The following is a 23,685-nucleotide window of genomic DNA, read 5'->3' on the forward strand; positions in this document are numbered from 1 at the left end:
AGCTTCAGTATCAGAGCAATACTGGCCTCGTAAGTGGAGTTTGTAGGTATTCTCTTCACTTTGATTTTTTGGAAGGATTTGAGAAGGAATTGGTATTAGTTCTTTAAATGTTTGGCGTAATTGCACCTTGAGGCATCTGGTGCTGAGCTTTTCTTTGATGGGAGATTTCTTAATTATTGATTCAGTCTTCTTGCTTGTTATTGGTTTGTTCAGATTTTCTGTTCCTTCTTGATTCAACTTGGGTAGGTTGTACATTTCTAGGAATTTATTGTAGGTTATCCAATTTGTTGGTGGATAATTGTTCATAGTCTCTTATGACCCTTTGTACTTCTGTGATATCTTCTGAGTTGTGGTATCTCCTCTTTCATTTCTGACTTTATTGTTAGAGCCTTCTTTTTTTCTTAGTTGCTAAAGGTTTTTTGATTTTGTTTATCTTTTTAAAGAAACAACTCTTAGTTTCACTGATCTTTTCTGTTTTCTTTCTGTTTTCTATTTTATCTATTTCTGTTCTGAATCTTATTTCATTCTTTCTGCTAATTGGGGTTTAACTGGTTCTTTTTTCTCTAGTTTCTTGAATTTATTTGAAATCTTTACTCTCTTTTGATACAGGCATTTATTGCTGTAAACTTCCCTTTTAGAACTGCTTTTGATGCATCTCATAAGTTATGGTATGTTATGTTTCCATTTTCATTTGTCTCAAGATATCTTTATTTTCTTTTTAAATTTCTTTGACCAATTGGTTTTTCAGGAGCATATTGTTTATTTCTGTGTGTTTGTGAACGTCCCAAAAGTCCTCCTGTTACTGGTTTCTGGTTTCATTCCATTACGAGTAGAAAAGATATGTGGTATCATTTCAGTCTTAAATTCATAGAGACTTATTTTGTAGACAAACATATAATATATCCTGGGGAATACTCATTTCAGTTGCTGTTGGATAGAATGTTCTATATGTCTTTTAGGTCCATTTGGTCTAAAGCGTTGTTCAAGTCCACTGTTTCTGTCTGGATGATATGTCCATTGTTGAACGTGGAGTTTGAAGTCCTCTGCCATTATTGTATTTCAGTCGATCTCATCCTTCAGATCTATTAGTATTTGCTTTATATATTTAGATGCTCCAATATTGACTGCATATATATTTAAAATTGTTCTTTTCTCTTAAACAGGACATAAAATAATGGCCTTCTTTGCTTCTTTGTCTCTTTTTGCAGTTTTTGACCTAAAGTCTATTTTGTCTGATGGAAGTATAGTCATCCATGCTCTCGTTTGGTTATCATTTTTCATCACTTTATTCTCAGTCTGTGTGTGTCCTAAGGCTAAAGTGAGTCTTTCATAGGCGGCATATTGTTGGGTCTTGCCTTTCTAATCCATTCAGTCATTGTTTTTAAAAATCCATGCAGTCATTTGATTGGATAATTTTTTTTTTTTTTGAGAGGGAATCTCACTGTCGCCCAGACTGGAGTGCAGTGGTGCAAACTCAGCTCAATGCAATATCTGCCTCCCAAGTTCAAGCAGTTCTCCTGGCTCAGCTTCCCGAGTAGCTGGGACTACAGCTGTGTGCCACCACACCCAGCTAAATTTTTTTTTGTATTTTTAGTAGAGACAGGGTTTCACCATGTTGGCCAAGCTGGTCTTGAGCTCCTGACTTCAAGTGATCTGCCCGCCTCGACCTCCCAAAGTGTTGGGATTACAGGCATGAGCCACCGCATCGGGCTAATCTTTGTATTTTTAATAGAGACAGGATTTCGCCATGCTGGCCAGGCTGGTCTTGAACTCCCGGACCCAGGTGATCCACCCACCCACTTTGACTTCCCAAAGTGCTGGTATTACAGGCGTGAGCCACTGCGCCTGGCCTGGGTTATAGTAATTTTTAATGAGCTACAAATACACTCAGTACAGTGTTTGTCAGTAAGTGGTGGTAGTTCTTACTTATTTCATTCTTCTTCTTGCCTTTTTCTCACCAAAAATGTGAGCTATGTGGTAAAGACCGTATTTGATTGATTGTTTTGCTATGATAATTTTTTTGCTATGATAATTTTGAATTGAATGGAATTCAGAAGGACCTAAGGAGGGTCAGATCATTCTTCTTAAGCCCTAGAGCCCACTCAAAGGGAATAATTTTTTAGTAAATTGTGACATTTACCGTACAGCAATTTGCCAAATATCTTAGTAGTCAGAATTATTCTTATGAAATCCTTAGGCAGATGCCACACTGGATACCGACAGAGACTATCTCCTAGTGTAATATAACCATTTTTTCTTTCACCTTAGGAAGAGATTCACTCTGAGTGCCAGATGTAAAAGTTGACTTGTGCTAAAGGCCATGTTATTAAAAAAAAAAAAAAAGTATTGAAATGCTACAATTGGACTCAGCAAGTTGAGATGCCACAGCTAAGACCTGTTGAAGGAGTAGTGAATTGGCATCTCCTATTGCACTGCATTCTACAAAGTATATTCATTGAGGAGAACGGTGCTGTAAGCCCTTGTACTTATATATTTTTGAGGACTGAAGGTGCTAGAGCCAGGCAACTTTTTATAAGTGAGTTTGAATGAATTAAATGTGAATTCACAGTATGTCCTCTACTCCAAAAGTTCTTAAGGCAATTGTAGGAAAGGACAAAGTGGACACAAACAAAGACAATATGATAGGCTGTGTTAGGGGAGCTGCCCTCGTGGTGCCAGGGGCTTGAGGACCCTGGGGATACTTGAGACCCTAATTGGTATACTTCTCTATGGTCAAGAGTTGGAGTACAGCCCTGCCAGAGTTAACTGTCAAAACTCTTGTTACTGGCCATGGGTATTTCATTTCACACTTTCTCCTCTACTGATTTATTAATTCGGGAATTGATACATTAACTTACTAGCTATAGTTGGATAAAGCTTAAATTGTATATTCAGTATTATGTTTTGAAATTTTTTTAGTTTTCTCAAATTGCACTTACATTTCCATTCAGATGCTGAGTTTAATCTGTTAAAGAAGTTCAGTGTATGTGTGTGTGTGTGTGTGTGTGTGTGTATGTGTATAAAACATGTTCTAGTGCTTGGACTATTGAAGTTATTAATAAAATTTGTGGTTTCTGTCACAACAGGTTTCACTAAACAAAACAATCAGCACACAAGCACATTAATAAACATGAATGTGGGGTTTGTTTATTTTGCATTTTATGTTCAGTGTTTCAAGTAATATGTTATTCTGTGTGTTAATGTTGTAAATTTAGGTAGTGCATTTTTGAATTGTGGTTTTTAAGTTCAGAAATTTAAAATCAACTAATTTTTAAAATTAATCTATACTATACTGTACTATACTATACTATACTATACTATACTATACTGTACTATAAAGAAGCCAGTGTGGCTCAGTGATCAAGAGCATGGAGGTCGGGCACGGTGGCTTACGCCTGTTATCCCAGCGCTTTGTGAGGCCTGGGTGGACGGATCTCTTGAGCTCAGGAGTTTGAGACTAGTTTGGGCAACATGGTGAAACCCTGTCTCTACAAAAAAATACAAAAATTAGCTGAGCATGGTGGCATGCACCTGTAATCCTAGCTGCTTGGGAGGCTGAGGTGGGAGGATTACTTGAGCCCAGGAGGGGATGAGCCAAGATCATACCACTGTACTCCAGCCTGGGTGACAGAGTGAGACTCTATCTTAAAAAAATAAAATAAAAAAAAAAAAAACATGATTTCTGACTCTAAAGACCTAAGACCAAGTCTTGACGGTGTCACTTTGCAGAGCAGCACTGTCCAGTATGGTAGCCACTAGCTACAAGTAGCTATTAAACACTTAAAATACAGGTAGGTTGACTAATGGAATTTTAAATTGTATTTAATTTTTATTAATTTAGATCTAGGTAGCCATGTGTGACTAGTGGCCACCATAATGGGCTTCACGGTACTAGGTGACTTACTTGACTTCTTTGTGTTCCAGTTTTCCCAGCTGTACAGATGAGATCATATAAGTTACCTTTTGTGGTTACTATATGAATTAAATAAAATAATATAGTTAAGAAGGAGTTTAACACTATGCTGGAGCAGAATATTTCCATGAGAAATGGTAGTTAATTATAATGACATACATTTAATAAACAAGTTATTTTGCTTTTGAGCATTAATTTAAACCTGTTTATTTTTGTTCTTCCCTTCCAGGATTAATTTATTTTTGGAAATCAAGTGCAATATTGGAAGCCATTTCTACTAATTTTATTTCACTTTTAAATTTATGATTTGATTTGAATACTATCATGGGAGGAGCTGTGAGTGCTGGGGAAGATAATGATGACTTAATTGATAATTTAAAAGAAGCTCAGTATATTCGTACTGAAAGAGTGGAGCAAGCCTTCAGAGCGATTGATCGTGGAGATTACTATTTGGAAGGCTACAGAGACAATGCTTACAAAGACTTAGCCTGGAAGCATGGAAACATCCACTTGTCAGCACCTTGCATTTATTCTGAAGTTATGGAAGCATTGAAACTTCAACCAGGATTGTCTTTTCTTAACCTGGGAAGTGGAACCGGATATTTAAGTACAATGGTGGGCTTAATTTTAGGTAATTTTATTTTTGTAAAATTCTATTTTAAAAAATAAGCCATTTTGTATTATGGTTTATGATTTATAGGAGTTGTAACTTTGTGTACAGTATGTTTGAATGTGTATACTCAGTGTAGGTATCTTCCTTACTTAGATGTGAAAACACAAAGTAGTAGTAATCTTTTTTCATTCCCAGTCCTTACCTCAACTTACAGTAGCTCTGGAAACTAACTGTTCTCTGTTAGTCATTGTCTGTACTTAAAGTCAAGCGCTGGTAGGCAGGAAACTCAGGAGTAATATTTAATCTGTTTCAGGTAGAGTGTTCTGTCTTCTGGCATATAAAATTTGATGGTTATCTAAGAGCATTGTGCCAGGTTTTTGTTAAGAGAGACAGGAGAATGTGGGATATATAAGATGTGGCACTGTTAGGGTAAAGCAAGGGATTGGAGAAAAATAGAGAAGAAAGAAGTATATGTTCATTAAGCTTTCAGCATACTTAATGAGTGTTTGCTCTGCCAAGCATTGTTCCTGGCATGTGCATATGCCAATGATCAAAAGGGACTAAGATTTCTGCCCTCAAAGAGCTTACTGGGTGTTAAATGCTAGGTATTGTTTAAAGCAGTGTGTGTGTATTAACTCATTCAGTGTTCCTAATACTCCTTTGAAGTACAGACAATTATTAATCCTTTTATATGGGCAAGTTAAACGAAGGCAGAGGGAGGTTAAATAACTTGCCTGAAAGTCACTTATCTAGGAAGTGACAACTGGATAACATGGAATATAGGTGGAAGACGCATGGGTGGAGGAAAATCTGCTATAAGACATTATGTTGGATGGAGGATGACCAACCATGAAGTTTACCAAGCCATTTAGTTCAGCTGCCATATTCACTGGCCGCTACCGTGTGGCATACGTTAAAATAGAGCATTATTTAGGGGGGTGGGGTGTGAGAAGACATAAGAAAATCAACAGCCTTCATCTAGTCTGATAGGTACCATAGTTGAGGTATATCCCTAAGTTAATAAGGATGAGAATGTGGTGTAGAATTCATTCTAAAGTGATGGGGAATCATTGAAGAATTTTAAATAGAGAATGACATATCCTCTAGTAGGGTGACTCTATGTTCCACTGTGTTGGGACAGTCCTACTTTATCACTGTTATCCTAGTGTCAGTATTAATAATGTCCTTTCATTCCTTGAAGTGTCTGAGTTTGGACAATAAATTATGTGGTCACATTATGACTTTTAAGGTATAGTCAGGTCTGAAATTTCCTCCCTACACACTAGCTGATTCCTTACTCTATTAGTCATGGGACCTCCCATCTGTTTCATTTGAGAGTGGGGATGGAAGCCTTTCATTCCGCAACTGGGTTAGTTCTTAATGTATAAGAACTGTTCAAAAGTGATAGGAAATTATTAATTTTCATCGATAAAGAGAAATCTAGAAGCTTACATTTAAATTTGGCGCTCTTCCGTGTCCTGAGACAGGAATTTCTTAGCAGGTTGGAACTTCCAGATATCTGTCACTTCTATCACCGGTTTCTTTGAAAAAGGAATCTCTAGGGTTTGAGACAGTCTGAAAAATCTAGAGGTGAGAGTAGGGAGAGCTGCTTCTTTAAAAAAAAAAAAAGGGGGAATTGCTGTCCATGAACATTTCTTAACCAGCTCTGGCAACTCTGGGCTGGGGTCCAAGCCTTATACCATGTTTGGCCAGCCTGAAAGTGCCTGTTTATTCTGTCTTCCCCTTCTCTAGTATGTGCCAACTGGCTCGTGCTGAGGGAGGTCAATCTAGCCAAACTTGGGATGGGGGAGGTATGCATCATAATTTGCAATCTTGCCAGCAGTGATGTTGCCTTCTTAGACTCATTGCCTTAGTCCCAGGCTCCAAGAGATTAGATGTCTGTGGCCAGATGGCACTGTAGGCAGATGTCAAACTTATTGTATCATGAATGTCTTAATCATGACATGGGCAATGTGGGGCAAGAGACCATTATGTAAATGATCTACAATGCACTGGATAGTTTCCTCCTGTTACAAAGCTCTAGGGAGTCATGGATCTTTAGTTACATATATGGCAGTGGCTCCTGGATGCTATTCCAGGATTTATCTTCGTGTGATCCTGCTAAGTTAAGACCAAGATATAGTTGTTCTCGTTTTGATTAGGAATATTCCTTTGGTGAGAAAGATAAAGAAGGAGAAGCAGAAACAACAGTCTGTAAAACTATGATTACAGCTAATAAGTCTTAAATTCACCAGGCTTCTGAGGAAGCTTTATCTTTTTTTACCCTGCTCTCTGTTTTTAGTTTGTGTTTTGTGTGTGTTTTATGTCATGGAGGGGAAGGTATACATCCATAAAAATCACTTAGAACTGGATCCAGAGGAGGATGCTCACATGCTCCCTGTGATTATTGAGTATAGTGAATCAAATTTGGCTCCACTGCTTCACAGCCACCTTATTAACAGAAGTTCTTTCTTTATTAAAAACAAAAAACTATAACACTATGGCTCAGCCATTTTTCTTTTCCACTCACAAGGTAGGGATAACAGGTGCTCCCCATAAACAGTGGGTCCTATGGGTACTACATATTTAGTAGTAAACTCTGGAGGAGTCCCGGCCAAAGCAGGGAGAGCGGGGTATCTGTGATTTGGTAACACAGCTAAGGAAGATACCCCTTGGGGAATTTCCACTTCACTCCAGAAACACAAATCCAGAAACAAATTCAGTGAGAGTAGGGCATCTGTGATTTGGTAACACAGTTAAAGAAGATACTCCTTGGGGAATTTCCACTTCACTCCAGAAACACAAATCCAGAAACACAAATTCAGTGAGAGTAAGTTAGGTTTTTCTTTTATTATTATTATTATTAATTTATTCATTTATTTTTAGGTAGGGTCTCACTCTCTTGCCTAGGCTGGAGTGTGGTGACACGGTCTTGGCTCACTGCAGCTTCAACCTACTGGGCTCAAGTGATTCTCCCGCCTCAGCCTCCTGAGTAGCTGGTAGTACCAACATGCATGGTTAATTTTTGTATTGGGTTTTCTTCAGAAAATTTCTTAGGATTAAAGCACACTTTAGGGAATTATTCATAAATTTACTTTTATCGAAGACAGTGGAGAATAGATCAACTCCTGAGATGTTTCATTGAGACATGTTTTTCAATTTCAAATTGAAGATAATTCTTCATGTCCTGTTTGCTTCTCCTTAAATATTTTCCCTGAACTAAGGGTTTGCGTAAAGATCTAGTATTTAGTTGATTCTCCTCTCAGTACTGTCGTTTCATTCTCAGGGAATTCCTTTGAAAAACAGGATGCAAATAAAGGAGCCTCCCACGTCCTGTATTTTACCTCTGCTTTCCATAACTGAATTGAGTATCAGAACCACGAAGGCAAGTTATTCTGATAAACTCTTTGTGATTCAGGTAGGGATTCTGAATTCTGATCCTTTTTACTTAGGGATTCATTTTCATTTTCTTGTATAAACCATAATATAAAAATTCTAGGTATCTTATAAAACATACACGGATTCGTCCCACCTAATGACTTTCTCTTAGTCTCTTGCCTAGTTTCCTAGTTAATAGGAGTGACTCTGGGGAGACTGCTAGTGCCATCCAGCACTGTGGATGCCACGACCTTGCTGCTACAACATTCATTCCTAAAGGTGAAACAATTGATAAGCAGGAAACTTACTGCAGTTGCCTTATTGTTCAGAAGCATTAGTTAAGCTATCTGCTGCCATCATGTTTGACCTCTACACTCTCTCTCTTTGTCATGGGACGTTAAATGGTCCTTATTCAGCTAACCTGTATTGCCTTTGACCTCAGTGCTCATGCTTTCTCTCTTTTGCCTGCATGCTTATGCATGTTCTCTCTTGCTCGCTCTGCCTCTAATGAGGTATGATTCACATACCATCAAGTTTACTCATTTAAGAGTACAATTCAATGATTTTCAATCCAGTTTGAGGATACTGCCAATGTGCTAAAAAGATTATTCCCCATGCCTAGTTGCATCCCCTCCCAGTACTCAGCCAGTCCCTGACAACCAGTTACCTACTTTCTGTCTCTATAGATTTGTCCTTTCTGGACATTTCATATAAATGAAATCATAACAATATATGGTCTTCTGAATCCAGCTTCTTTCACTTAGCATTACATTTTCAGGGTTCATCCATGCTGTAGCATGTCTCAGTACTTTATTCCTTTTTATGGCTGAATGCTGTTTCATTGTATAGATATACACTACGTTTTGTTTATCCATTCACCAGTTAATGGACATTTGAGTTACTAGTTTTTGACCAAATGCATAATGCCATTATGAGCATTTAGGTACAAATCTTTGTGTGGATATACATTTTCATTTCTCTTAGGTAGATTCTTAAAGAGTAGAATTGCTGACCTGTATGGTAAATTTATGTTTTTAAGAGACCAACAAAGTGTTTTCCAGAGTGGCTGCACCATTTTCCGTTCCCACCAACATTATATGAGGTTCTAGTTTATTCACATCCTCACTAATACTTGTTACTTCATTTTTTAAAAAGCCGTGTTAGTGGATATAAAGTAGTATTTCATTGTGGTTTTAATTTGCTCTTCCCTAATGACTAATGATATGGAACAGCTATTCATGTGCTTATGGGCCATTAGTATATTTTTTTGGTGACATGACTAGTCAAATCTTTTCCTGTTTTTTAATTGAGTTGTTGATTATTGAGTTGTTAGTATTCTTTATATATTTTGGATATAAGTCTTTATCACAAATATAATTTTCAGATGTTTTTTCATGCTCTTTTAAGTGCCTCTTAAAGAATGTTCTTTATTAGCTTACTTTAGGCCAAAAGATTAGGGAGATCCAGGGTGGTCAGTTCCCCCGTCCCTCAACTCTCATTCTTCTTGGTAAGATAAAACACATTCTGGGCCAGGCGCGGTGGCTCAGTCTGTAATCCGAGCACTTTGGGAGACCAAGGTGGGTGGATCACAAGGTCAGGAGATTGAGACCATCCTGGCTAACATGGTGAAACCCCATCTCTACTAATAATACACACACATCAAAAAATTAGCCAGGCATGGTGGCGGGCGCCTGTAGTTGCAGCTACTTGGGAGGCTGAGGCAGGAGAATGGTGTGAACCCGGGAGGCTGAGCTTGCAGTGAGCCGTGCCACTGCACTCCAGCCTGGGCGACAGGGCGAGACTCTGTCTCAAAAACAAAACAAAAAACACATTCTGCAGGTATCAAGGTTTCTGTATAAGATATACTCTGTTTTATGCATCAAACCGAACCTGAGTTTTTTCTCTATACTGTGTTACACTTTTTTTTAAAAGGAATTTTTTGTTTGTTTGTTTTTGAGACGGAGTCTCACCCTGTTGCCCAGGCTGGAGTGCAGTGACACGATCGCAGCTCACTGCAGCCTGTGCCTCCCAGGTTCAGTTGATTCTCCTGCCTCAGCCTCCTGGGTAGCTAGAACTAAAGGTGCACATCACCACGCTTGGCTAATTTTTTTTTTTTTTGTATTAAAGACGGGGTTTTGCCATGTTGGCTAGGCTGGTTTTGAACTCCTGACCTCAAGTGTTCTGCCCACTTTGGCCTCCCAAAGTGCTGGGATTACAGGTGTGAGCCACCATGCCTCGCTCTGTTTTTTTTTTTTTTCTTTTTAGGAATTATAAATAATGTGTTTTTTGTTTGTTTGTTTGTTTGTTTTTTTGAGATGGAGTTTCACTCTTGTTGCCCAGGCTGGAGTGCATGGCATGATCTTGGCTCACCGCAACCTCCGCCTTCCACGTTCAAGCTATTCTTCTGCCTCAGCTTCCCTAGTAGCTGGGATTACAGGCATGTGCCAGCATGCCTGGCTAATTTTGTATTTTTAGTAGAGACAGGGTTTCTCCATGTTGGTCAGGCTCGTCTCGAACTCCCGACTTCGGGTGATCCACCCTCCTTGGCCTCCCAAAGTGCTTGGATTACAGGCGTGAGCCACCACGCCTAGCCTTTTTTTTTTTTTTTTTTTTGAGACAAGTCTTGTTCTGTCAGAGCCCAGGCTGGAGTGCAGTGGTGCCATCTCCACTCACTGCAACCTCAGCCTCCCAGGTTCAAGCAATTCTCCTACCTCATCCTCCCAAGTAGCTGGGATTGCAGGCATGTGCCGCCATGCCCAGCTAATTTTTGTATTTTTAGTAGAGACGGGGTTTCACTGTGTTGGGCAAGATGGTCTCGATCTCCTTACCTTGTGATCTGCCCACCTCGGGCTCCCAAAGTGCTGGGATTACAGGCATGAGCCACTGCGCCTGGCCCATCTGTTCTTGATATGTGATTTATTTGGGGCTCTGTGAGCAAATCTGTTTTGAAAACAACCTTGTATTTTAGGCTAATCACATTTTATGAAATTCATGAAACTCTTAACTATTTGAACTATTATTTCTTAGTCCTAGTTAGGCTTCTGGGCATCTTTTTTCTGCCCTTGTGCTCTGTATGGAGTTGCCACCACTGTTCTATTTCTTAGATTTTTTTTTCCCCCTCTCACTTACACTGGTTGTGGAGTAGAAGTCATTACTGACAACCACCTCTTTCATTGCTGCTAACTCTGAAAATCAACATCCAGGTGATTTTGTGTTTATGGATAATATTACTGCTGATTACAGGGTAATAGTAAATAAAATAATAAATATTAGAAGGCAATACAGGTTTTACAGAGTTTTCATAGTAATTTCTTCTGGTTATATTTTTTCATACTATTCTTAGAAGTTAGGAAGAAATTTCTCTAGTGATGTGAAGTGGCTTAGGTGGTTCTCTGAGCATTTTGAGTTTTATCTTTGTGATTAACTGTTTCCCAACCAAGATTGTCTGTAGCAAATACAGCCAATCCTTACTATTTGCAAATTTTGTCTCTTAAGAATTCACCTATTACTAATACTTATTTGAACCACCCAAATCAAAACTCATACTGCTTTTATGATCACTAACAAGCTTGCAGAGAGGAACAAAAAATTTGAGTTTCCTGCTTTGCATCTTCCTAGCTAAGGTGGGATAAAGTGAAGTTCTCTCTGCCTTCTTGTCTCTGTGGTCATACAGAGATGACCAAAGGCATGTCATAAGGTCCAGTCTGCACTGGGGCCTGTTGATGGCTTGAATCCCAATTCTGGCAACAGTTCGTGGGGTGGCTCAGGCAAGTCACTAACACTTAAGTTTATTTTCTCTTTTGTAAAATAAATAATATAGTCTCTACCAGGATGAGTTCTCAGGATTTAATATTATAATCTATTTAATATATTTATGTATGTACATATCTTCCTAAGGAGCAATAGTTCATCTTTCGCTAATTCAATGTTTGCTGTATTTTTTTTAGAACATAACTATTATACAGTAAATAATGACAGTTGACTGTGTGTTACTTTGAGAAAAGTACTAAACCTTTCTGAATTTGTGTCCTTAAGTGTAAAATTTGTGAATCTCTATCTCCCTGTGTAGGAGCTGGCACCTACGGAATTGTCTTTGTTTTTCTGTGACAAAGTCTTCCCTAGGCTGAGTTGGATATTGGACTGAATGCGTCAGGTTAGAGCCAGAGGTTGACTGGAGTTGGCAGGGCTACTTGGTCTGCTGGAGTTATTGGTCTCGTCTGGAACCCGCCTTCACATTCTCTCTGGGTTTGGCTCTTGCAGGGTCAGTCCATCTACCCTCCTACACCCTTGCCAAAAATTGTTTCCTTGGATTTCACATCTCTGTATGTTACGTTTATAAATACTTTGTCCTTTTTTTGGGAATGAACAACTTTGGCTTTATCCTGTAGTGAAGGGTGAATCTTTCTTCTTTCTTCAAGTAACATCCACATGCAAAGGATTCATAGATTTCTGCCTCCAAGGTCTGGCAGCTGAGCTCTGGACACTCTTGATCTTCCAAGCTGAACTCCAAGCTGGGTTCTTAAACATGTGGTGCCTGCATCCTGTTTCTTCTCCAGTGTACAAAAGATTCCAGAAGTGAGGCCTGTCCCCAACAATTCTTTTCCTGCCCTCTTCCACACGTGACAAAAAGTTTAACAAATTCTCTTCTTTCTCCTCTGTTTCCTTTCTTAGTGAAGAGTACTTTTTTCTTCTAAATTACATAATGCAGAAACTTGAGTACCAGTCTCTCCTCTTTAATTTTATTTTCTGGAGCAGGTAACATAATCACAGGGCTGAAAATTCAAAAGTATCAAAAGGCATACTTTGAAATATTTTCCTTCTCTTCCTCTCCTATATTTTACCTAGTTGCCTCCCCACTTTGACGATAACTTTATAGAGCTCTGAGGACACTGCGATTTTTGCAAATACATACCGCTTTATAGGGATGATAGTTGGCTTGGAGTCAGAAGCAAATTTAGGAATAAAAGGAAAATATTTGTTGAATTTTGACAGATTTCTATCAAGCAGCTAAAATTAATAAGAAATTAATTTTGAATGGAATATACTTAATAACATTTACTTCTGTGGTATGCATCATTCCCTACCATCAGATAATATAGATTTAACATAATTTTTGGTCAGGCACTATTTTAAAAATCAAGACATGAAAAATATTTTTATGCTTTGTGGATATCATTTGTTTCAGTCTTCGTTGTGAACCTTTTAAATTTGAGACTCTAGCTACATTTGTGTACTTTATCATTCTTTAAAGAAGTATTATGTTAGACCCTGTGCCAGCTGCTGAGGATACGGAAGTGTTCAAGACACATCTCCTACCCTTGAAATTGTGCATGATGCTTCTGAACTAGCAATAAAAGTGTGGTGTTAATCTTATTGGCTGTTCTTCATTTAGTCTAGTAAATATTTATTGAGTATTTATGTGAATCTATCACCATGCTGGTCCCAGGTATCTTCATGTACTTCACAGACAGAAGTGCAGTGGAATGAAAGAGCTGATGAAAATGTCTTCCAGGGAAAATGATTGCATTAAGAAAAATTTGAGGCTGGGCGTGGTGTCTCATGCCTGTAATCCCAGCACTTTGGGAGGCTGAGGCGGGCGGATCACTTGAGGTCAGGAGTTCGAGACCAGCCTGACCAACATGGAGAAACCCCGTGCCTACTAAAAATACCAGATTAGCCGGGTGTGGTGGCTCATGCCTGTAAGCTACTTGGGAGGCTGAGGCAGGAGAATCACTTGAACCCGGGAGGTGGAGGTTGTGGTGAGCCAAGGTCATGCCATTGCACTCCAGCCTGGGTAATAAGCGCAAAACTCCATCTCAAAAAAAAAAAAAAAGAATTTGAGTCAAAATCTGAAGCTGTTTAAATTAGCTTTTGAAACTATTCTGTATTATATATACCTTAAGAAATTTTTTTCTCAGCTTATTGAATTTGCTTTGTTAGAAATTTAATCTCTATTTTAATATTCCATTGCGCACATTGAGGTATAGTCATAGGTTGTTCTTGACCTGTTAGTCTTGAATATTAGCACATTGTGTAGAAATATGTAAATGAACTAATCGTGACATCTGTTGTTGATATTTCGACATTTTAGAGATACGGTTTACTTAGGGCCTTGGTTCTATTCTCTGTAACTGTGAAACCAGCACTTTGAGATCTTATGTAAACATATTTCTGAGATTCATGTGTGATAAAAGAGAGTAGCATTTACATTGCCGTTGACTGAGAGGAGCCTAAGGGACTAGAACTTGTTTCTGGCAAATTCCAGGACTTGTTTCATGATGCCTCCCCCAAAACTGGAGAGCAAAGAACAAGGTCTAATCTTATTAGCTTCAGAGTGGTCAAGCTAACATGGCAAGACTCAGGACAAATTTGACAGTGTTTGATGTTTTTCCCAATGTGATATAGTTGAATGGGAGAAATAAGAAATTAAATATATCGTAATAAGTGTTTGGAATATATTAGAACAGCTTCTCTTATTTGTCTAGGTAATAATTACTTAGACTTTCGCCGATTGCTTTCCTCCTTTTTCCTTTATTCACCTTCGGTCTGTTTTATTTTTGTGCATTATACCACAGGATATTTGTGAAAAGAAAGAGTGAAACCTATTCCTGTCGACTTTTTACCCTTTACTTTCCCTGAATACTTACAAAGTTGCTTATAAATCTTTATAAAGATACCTTATTTTATCTAACTAAAATTAGTAATAAAATATCATTGTAATTTATTGAAAGATCCTTTTATATTTATATTTTAATTCTCATTGACTTTATATTAGTTTCGTAGAAACCTAATGACTGATCCACCTACTCCCCCTTGTGGTGAATATTTAGTTTTAGCCAAAATACTTTTATTGGTAGCTATTAACTCTTGATGTTACTTTACTATAATGAGAACAGAGATTTGGATAGTCCAAAACAGATTTTAAAAAATAATTCAGATGGGGCTTTATCATAATTAGGAGGGGTGGCTAGTACTGCTCAGCGCCAGTTGCATGTTAGGATTATCTGCAGACCCTGGGTCACACCCTGAGAGATTCCATTTTATCTGTTTGTGGTAGGACCCAGGCATTTACAGTTTAAATCAAATTAAATTTAATCTGCTTTCAAAAATTAAAAATTCCCAGGTTATTCTAGTAGGCAGTCAGGGTTGAGAACCCCTTATGTAGGTTATAATTATGCTTCTATAACTATTTCTGTATATGGGGAGAGAGCACATCATAATTTTTTAACAACAGTTTGTCGATTACATTATAGTGTGCAAAGTACTTTTACATAATTTAATGCTTTTTCCCAGGGACTACTATTACACAGTGGGAACCGGTCTTACAGTGACTGGTCTTAGATTATACAACAGTTAGGAGGAATTGGGATTGGAAGCCAAGACATCTGACCTTTAATCTCCTATCTTTCTCACCACACCAGTGTTTTGACCTCAGAGTCCTCAATTGAAATGATGGATCTTGAATTATTTCATCTTCAGAACTTTATGTATTGTGAAGTACTTTTTGCCTGTGGCTGTGTTCTGTAAGTTAGCTTTACACAAAATACTAAAGGCACAGTGAACTTCATTCAAATGCAGTGTGGAACTCAGGTTTCCTTGGTCTGCCTCAGTCTTCTACTCATCAGCACCACACTGTCAAAATGTTGGACATTACAAGGGGCGAACATAGACATAAATAAAAAATATTGGTATTGCATAGACACTTGATGCCTAAACCTAATAATTATTAAGTTTTATGTGCAAGCTTGGATTCTTGACTAATTGGTAGATGATAAATGAACTAGATTAGATCCAATTATTAGAAAAGCACTCTTAAGAGTGCAATGAATGTGATTTGAAAACTTGAAAGCAGCCTAGATTTTACTATATTTGTTATTGTTATCAATGGGGGTTTGTCAACCTTAAAAATTATTTTTTATGTAAAGATACCTAGGAATTTCTAATAACTGTATTTGTTTTAATAAACTTTGACTTTGCTGTATGTTTCTATGTTCTCTTTAATATTTAGCTATTAAAGGTCAACATTTTCTTTTTAAAAAAAAGTTACAAAAATTAAGCCCTTGTTTCATAGAAAAATCTTTACATTGGCGAATACAAAATAACATTGGAATTCAGAGTCAAATTCATGCCTCAGTTGGCCTGTTAATATCATCATCTTTTGGATACCATTTCACTTTTTTCCGTTGACAACTTGTACCTTTCTATTAGCTATATATTACTTGTTTATTTATTTGAACATTTATGTTCTTTTATTTTAATCTTTCAGTAGCCCATTGTTTTTTGATTGAAAAAGTTATACATGCAAATGGTTAAAACAAATTTTATACAAGAGCATATAATGATAAAAATGTTTCCTTACCACCCTAGATCTCTTAGTCCCCTTTCTCAGAAGCAGCTATGTATGCTTTTTCAGTTTTCTGTTTTATTTTCCTGTTGTTCTATTTAATACAGATACCAAATGTGAGTTGTAATAATCAGCATTGCATTACATTTTTATACACTTAATGCACTCAAGGTGTATATCACATTCTAAATAAATGAGAGATTGGTGACATTGCTATTTAAATTCTGCCTTTTATTAATGCATTTTTCTTTTTAATTTACTTTGAACATGTTAGTTACCATTCATATTGTTAAGTAGTGATCATTACAGATGTGCCTCCATGTCATTGAAAATTAAACAGTTTCATCTATAAAAAATCATAAATGGTGTTTACAATTCAGTATTAATGCATAGCATATTTTACATGTGTATTTATATTGTTTGTCAAATTCTTTACATATTAATGAGTTGTCTATCTTTCATTATTAAATATCTTGTGTCAAGGTAGTATGAAAAACAAGTTATGTGAAAAAAATTAAGAAATTTTCTTTAAGCTTATTTGCAAAAGTTGACACTTTGCTTTTAGATAATAAGCAGAAAGCAGGAAAAATAAAACGAAAAAGAGACCAGTGGCGTCTTTAACTGAGAGCCTAGAACTTTGAAATTCAGATTCTTTCTGTTATTAATGCAGTTTGAACTATGGATTAGAAGCCTTGATTACAGATTCTTAACACCTTTGTTACTATATTTATATATTCTGTCTTATAGGAAACATGGAGTGCCAGCAGTATTGACCTTTTTAATTGATCTCGTATCTATGCAGCCCTGGTTTTTCTTTTTTCATAAAAATGTAACTAGATTTTTTTTTTTCTCTCTCTCTTCTCTTTTTTTTCTTTTTAAAGACACGGTCTCACTCTGTTGCCCAGCCCGGATTGCAGTGGCAGGAACATAAGAGTCTTACAGGAAACATAAGAGTGCCAGCAATATTAACCTTTTTAATTGAACGCCTATCTATGCAGCCTTGGTTTTTCTTTTTTTATAGACATGTAACCAGATTTTTTTCTTTCTCTTTTTTCTTTCTTTTTTCTTCTTTTAAAACAAACAAAACCGCGGTCTCTCTCTCTTGCCCAGCCCAGAGTGCAATGGCAGCAACACAACTATCTCACTGCAGCTTCTACCTCCTGGTCTCAAGCAATCCTGCCTCAGCCTCTCGAGTAGCTGGGATTACAGGCATGCACCACTAAGCCCGGCTACTTTTTTGTTTAGTTTATTGTAGAGACGAAGCCTTGCCATGTTGCCCAGGCTGGTCTCGAAGTCCTAGGCTCAAGCAATCCTCCCACCTCGGCCTCCCAAAGTGCTGGGATTATAGGTGTGAGTCACCGTGCCTGGCCCTTGGTTCTTAATGGATAATGAAAATGTAAACATCTCATGTTTTATAGTCAATGGATCACCCTAAAAGGAAGAAAGGGAAATTAGGTTTATGTCATAGGACAGTATTTTTCTTACTATGTACATAATGTTAAGTAAGTGTAGTTTTATTTCATTTTTTTTTTTCTTTTTTTGAGACAGAGTCTTGCTCTGTCACCCATGCTGGAGTGCAATGGCAAGATCTTGGCTCAATGCAACCTCCGTCTCCTGAGTTGAAGCAATTCTCATGCCTCAGCCTCCCAAGAAACTGGGATTACAGGTGTGCACCACCACACCTGACTAATTTTTGTATTTTTAGTAGAGACAGGGTTTTGCCATGTTGGCCAGGATGGTCTCGAACTCCTGGGCTCAAGCCATCTGCCCGCCTTGGCCTCCCAAAGTGCTGGGATTACAGGCATGAGCTACCACATCCTGCCTGTATTTGAATTATTTTAAATGAGGTAAACTATTTGGTTTTTTAAAACATTTTATATGTTGACATCTATGGAAATTCAAATTCTCAGAATATTTACATTTAATATATTGAAAAGTGACTTCACTGTGCTTTTCTAAGTTTAATTTTTTGGCTGCTTTATTATTTTGAATATAAAAATTTTAGATTTACTCAGTTTATCTGGAGTAATAGGAATTACAAGAAGTCATAAATGATTTTGGGCAGACGTTCCAGTTTTCAGTTGAAGGCTAAGAGTTCATAAGGAAGGAAACAAGCAAAAAGTTTGACATTGCTTTAACCAGGACAATTTATAAAATGTAAAAACATTGCAAAGGAAGTTAATTCTGTTGTGGTTTGATGAATCAAGCACCTTTTTATTTAATTTTCCTATTGGAACACATTTTTCAAGTAAAAGCAATGTTTTTATAAAAGTATAGTAGGGGAAGGCATTATCCTTATCGGATTTTGGGTTTAAGATTATATCTGAACATTTTGGTTAAATTTTTATAGTTTGGATATTTCCTAGACGGCAAACCGTATTTTACATGTACTGTTACAACATTCAAACATGACAATTTATGATTGTGATTTTTTGGTTAAAAGTACCTAATGGTCAGTAGAAACAATCCAAATATGCACTGTCGTTTTAGACATTTGGTAGAGGGCACATCCAGTTAAGTATTTCCTAAAGATACTGAAAATAAGACACCTTCCAGGACCAATGTCAAAGTGAAACAAAAATGTTGAGTGGAAAACCTGGTTGGCTCAATTTCAGAAGTTGAAAAGGGACTAACTGTAATTTGTGTGTTATATTCTCATGTGGGTCATGGGGCAGGTTAGTATGTATGTACAGTAGCCTTAGGAGACACTGAGTCCTCGTATTTTCAGGGTGAGGGAAAAGAGCCAGCCCAATAACATCTCTGGGGGCTGGGAAAACTCTCCTCTATTCATTCCCCTTTTCCTGGGAGGTAGTCCGTCCATGGGCATATGTAAAGAGAAAGCCTAAGTGAGAAGTGTAAAAGATGCTGGAGCATGAGAGTCAAGTCCAGCACGCTGCCCAATGGCCACATTCTGCTAGGCACTGGGAGCTCCAAAAGGCATGGAGTGGGGTGGGAATTTAGCCTCTACTGGCTGGAGGTAGCGATGCCCTGAGACATTCATGTAATATCTGTGTTAGCCCATGGTTTTAGGTATTTTGAATTACCAATTTTTTAGCAAATGATAAAATAATAGCAAGTAACTTAAACTTCACTTAGAAATACTATTCTTTTGGCAGTTTTGTCCTGCCAGATAAGCTACTCTCTTGGGAGAACTCTGTAGGTTTCAACCTTATCCCTGGTAGTAGTTTTTGATAGAAAACTCAGGCGAACTTTTTTTTTTTTCCCCTTTTTTTACATTAAAGCAATGTACGTGGATTTCCATTCAACTTTTAATTCTGTGGCTAGGAAGTATTTGCATATTTCAAGCCATCTTTAAATACTCCTGTGATGTATAAATGAGCAGAACTTAAAAGAGCTCTGTAAGGGCATATTATTAATATTTTTTATAAAAATGCTGCTACGATTGCAGGTCCTTTTGGAATAAATCATGGGATTGAGCTTCATTCAGATGTGGTGGAATATGCCAAGGAAAAACTGGAGAGCTTCATCAAAAATAGTGATAGCTTTGATAAGTAAGTATTCATATCTATAGTTTTGGTTTAAAATCACTTAATAGATACATGCAACATGTCTATTCTTGAACACTATTATTGATCCTGACTGGCTCAATTGAATGCAGCAAAAATCAGTGCACCATAAAATGAGAAAAAGTTAAGATTATTCTGTGCTATAACTTTTACTATATGTAATTCTATAGTAAATTATAAATAATGTAGTGATTTTTTGCTACTACCACTTTATTAGTAATGTTGAATTCATTAAACATTCGGCTATCTTTTCTGGAGATACAGTGTAATAATGCTGTGATTGCAGTATTTGTCTGGAACTGGTTTTTTACCTTTTGGATAGTAATTTAGTAGTTCTGTCCTCTTCAGGACATGAGAGGTGGTACCAGTCAGTATACAAAGACTTTAACATATTCAGCTACTTTGTAATATATCCAGAAGAAATGATCATAGAAATACATTGATATATCTTGTGATAGGATTGTTAATAAGAAATTGGTTTATAAAACCATTGTTTTGAACTCACAATATAACTCCTCTTAGAAGAAACATTGCACAGGCTTTGGTCCTTGGGCTGGCAGGAAAAGTCCATTTGGTGTGTAATCCTAAAATTCTGCATTGCTATAGAGCAAGAGCACTTATGCTGAAATCCATGAGCTCTTTGAAATTGTGTAAAATTTGGAGAGCTTTTACATCTCTCATTTCACTGTGTATCTGATTTTCAAAGAGAAAGTGTTAAAAAGGATAGAAAACACAAGCTTAGAACAGTCACTTTAAAGAACAAAGTTTTAGGCAAAAACACTGAGAATTTCAACTCGGCTTGTTGGGAGTTGGCCCTCATTTATATCCAGCCCTTGGCTATGACCATCAACAACTTGAGGGAGGGGGCTACATCAGAACTGAGGGCTTTTCTCTAGAAAGATCTAGATTGAAGGACACCACCAGAGAGAAGAAGCCAAAAAACCTTGTGAATATCTTCAGAGGAATGTTTATTTTCCCCCTCCTGCCTTTGCCCTTCCTCCCCTTCCTGCCTTTGGCCTTCCTCCCCTTCCTCTTGTACTTTTGTTTCATTCCCCTTTGCAATCCCAGTTTGTATTTATCATCTGGCAAGTGGCATTTGATTGGTTGAAGAACAGAAACCTGATGTAATGGAGCAAAATCCTCAGTACTTAACAGTGAAGGCAAGGTCTTGTGTCTACCTAGGTGTGATTGTTAACTGTTAAAAATTGCAGGCAGGCATCGGGCAGTTGGGAAATGCTCAGGTTTTTTTTTTACTGTAGTTCAATGAATTTAAGCAAGCCACTTGAATTTTCTGCATTAATTTACTGAGCACCATCCTGTATCTTATTTATGCTTGTCTTTATAAACAACACGTAATGCACATTTTGATTCGTTTTTCAAGGCTTACTGTGTTGGTTCATATCCTAGTTCCAAGAAAAGCACGTTTGGCAGAAATAAAAGTTTTTACTCCAAATTATTTTATAAGAAATTTGGATTCAATTTTAGCATCCTTTTGTGTCTTTATTGTTTCTGTCTGTCTTAAGGATTATAGTGGCATGGTAAGTGCTTAAGATGCAGTCATGAATGTATTTTTATACAGTTAGAACTATAGAATTTTGTTCATTTTATTTAATTGCTATTAAGTATTTGTTTTGATCTTGAAACTTAATGTACACAGAAGGGCTTTTTGAGTACATTTGAATTTAGAAAATATAAAAGTATTAGTAAAAGCAAATTTTTAAGGTCTATTTTAAGCTCTGTTGTATGTTAGTTATTAATAGATTTCACCTATTAATACATGAAGACACAGATAATTCCATTTTGGGTCATTAATTGAGCAGAACAGACTCAAGGAAGACTCTTGAATCAGTGAAGCAGCTCTGTGCAAGTGTCTGTGGAGCTCAAGCTTATTGCTGGCAAGAGGGTATAGTCCTGGGAAACAGTAAAATATGTTGTGATTTGAAGTGTTTCTGTGTTGATGTAATTTAAATAATCACAACACAGATAAGTTTGAAGACCACTTATATAAGTATCTCAATTTTTAAAAATTCTCAAATTGTTTTTTTTTTTGTTATTGTAAAATACTCAAATTTCCCTGGCTTATATTTCTTTAGTTTTATTTTCATTACTGTGTTACCCAGGTTTGTTATTCATAATATGATGAATCATAAAATACAGTGATATGACTGGTATAAATGTTTCTCTGTAATTTTTAATGGCCTTGTTTTAGTTATTATATGTAGTTGTTTCTAAAGTGTTTGTTACAGCTTATTTTTGAAACAGATTCTTATATTCATGAACTAGTCTTGAAGAAGACAGTTCTGAAAATTTTATTATCCTAATCTTTTCAGTGTACTAAAACATTACTCTTATGTATTTCAGATTATAAAGTAGCTTATATACAAGGAGTAGTAGGTACTAGGGAAATGTTTCATTTTGCATAATGTAATGAGTGGCTGGATTCAATGGTTTTTTTTTTGTTCCTTTTGTACAGTTTGGTTTCAGTGACAAACTATAAAAATGATATTGTTCTTACATGTGTTTTGATTATTTTCAGTTTGTCTTGATGTTTGTGGGTAATAATTAAACTTATTTTCAAGTTTAAAATATTTTACAAACTTGCTATGCAAAGTGGTTTTAAAAATCTCATTTCTAAGCAGTTTTATTTAATTATGTATGGTTCATCAAAATATATGTTTTAGTTAACAAAATATAAGATAACTGAGGAAAATTAATTGCCATTTGTATATTCCTTAGTACCAGATTATCCTTATGTGTAATGGAGAGAGAATAAATAGCTGAAACCTAATATTCTTCCAGTTTTTTTTATCCTGTCGGTTTGGATCTTTTTTAATCAGTCCCCTTTTCAAAAGTATTACCATGTCATGATTTGAATTGCATTTTTAAAGTTTTCTTATATACATATATTTAAGATCATAGTAAACTCCCAAATACAGTAGAGGGGGTAAAATCCATATGCTAATCTGCATTAGAATATATAAAGTTAGATGACCTTTTTAAGAATACAAATATAGGCTGGGTGTGGTGGCTGACACTATAATCATAGCACTTTGGGAGGCCAAGGCGGGCAGATTGCTTGAGCCCGGGAGTTTGAGACCAGTCTGGGCAAAGATGGCAAAACCCTGTCTCTACAAAAAAAAAAAAAATTACAAAAATTAGCTGGGTATGGTTCCACATACCTGTATTCCCAACTACTTGGGAGGCTGAGGTGGGAGGATGCAGAGGTTGCACTAAGCCAAGATTGCACTATTGCACTCCAGCCTGGGCGACAGAGTGAGACCCTTTCTCCAAATAAAATACAAACATGTTTTTATGTTGTATAGAGCTTGATTCCTGTGTCTTGAAAGTAGTATTCTTTCTTTAAAAAAAAGTATTGTAAATACTTTTAAACTTTGTATGTCTTAGTCTTATATCATCAAATGAAATAATGTGGAGAGTACATAGCACTAGATTTACTGTACTGGAGATGGGAGGGAACGGGGAAGTTTCATGTCTGATGTATTCCGTTGATACATATGGTATTTTAAAATTCACTGAAATTCTCTTATAAAAATGATGTGATTTCAAGGGTCCTCTGAAACATTGGCAAGTTTTTCCCACAAATCCCAGTTAGTAAATCTTTTAGCCTTGCTAAGCTAGATGGTCTCTGTTGCCCCCACCTGACTCTGCCTTTGCAGTATAAAACTGGATGCAAATGCCATGAAAATGAACGGGCTTGAGGGTGTTCCAGTAACATTTTATTTACAAAAACACTCTGTTTACGAGCTGTAGTCTGGACTTGGTCTACTGTCTGTAAACAGTTTGCTGACTCCTATTGTACTTTCATACATGCTCTCCTAAACATCCTGTTTTTAGCTAGACAAGTAAAGGCCTTTAGATATCTGGCTTTTGAGAGGAAAGGAGGATATTG

General features: G+C 36.8%; 1 protein-coding gene across 3 annotated transcripts in view; it reads left to right on the forward strand.

Moving 5' to 3' along the window:
- The window catches only part of PCMTD1 (protein-L-isoaspartate (D-aspartate) O-methyltransferase domain containing 1), an 81,293-nt gene that overhangs the window by 33,761 nt on the left and 23,847 nt on the right, over window positions 1-23,685 (forward strand). Inside the window, exon 2 of one of the 3 annotated variants that reach the window (XM_055349262.2) lies at window positions 19,658-19,760. The exons of 1 other annotated variant lie outside the window; for it this stretch is intronic. The gene's annotated coding sequence lies outside the window, so the exon portion shown is untranslated. Of the gene's footprint in view, window positions 1-19,657; window positions 19,761-23,685 lie in introns of those variants that run through there. One more of the 3 variants, XM_055349264.2, reaches the window with a different exon arrangement.

The sequence above is a fragment of the Gorilla gorilla genome, chromosome 7 (genome assembly GCF_029281585.2).
Source record: "Gorilla gorilla gorilla isolate KB3781 chromosome 7, NHGRI_mGorGor1-v2.1_pri, whole genome shotgun sequence".
NCBI lineage: Eukaryota > Metazoa > Chordata > Mammalia > Primates > Hominidae > Gorilla > Gorilla gorilla.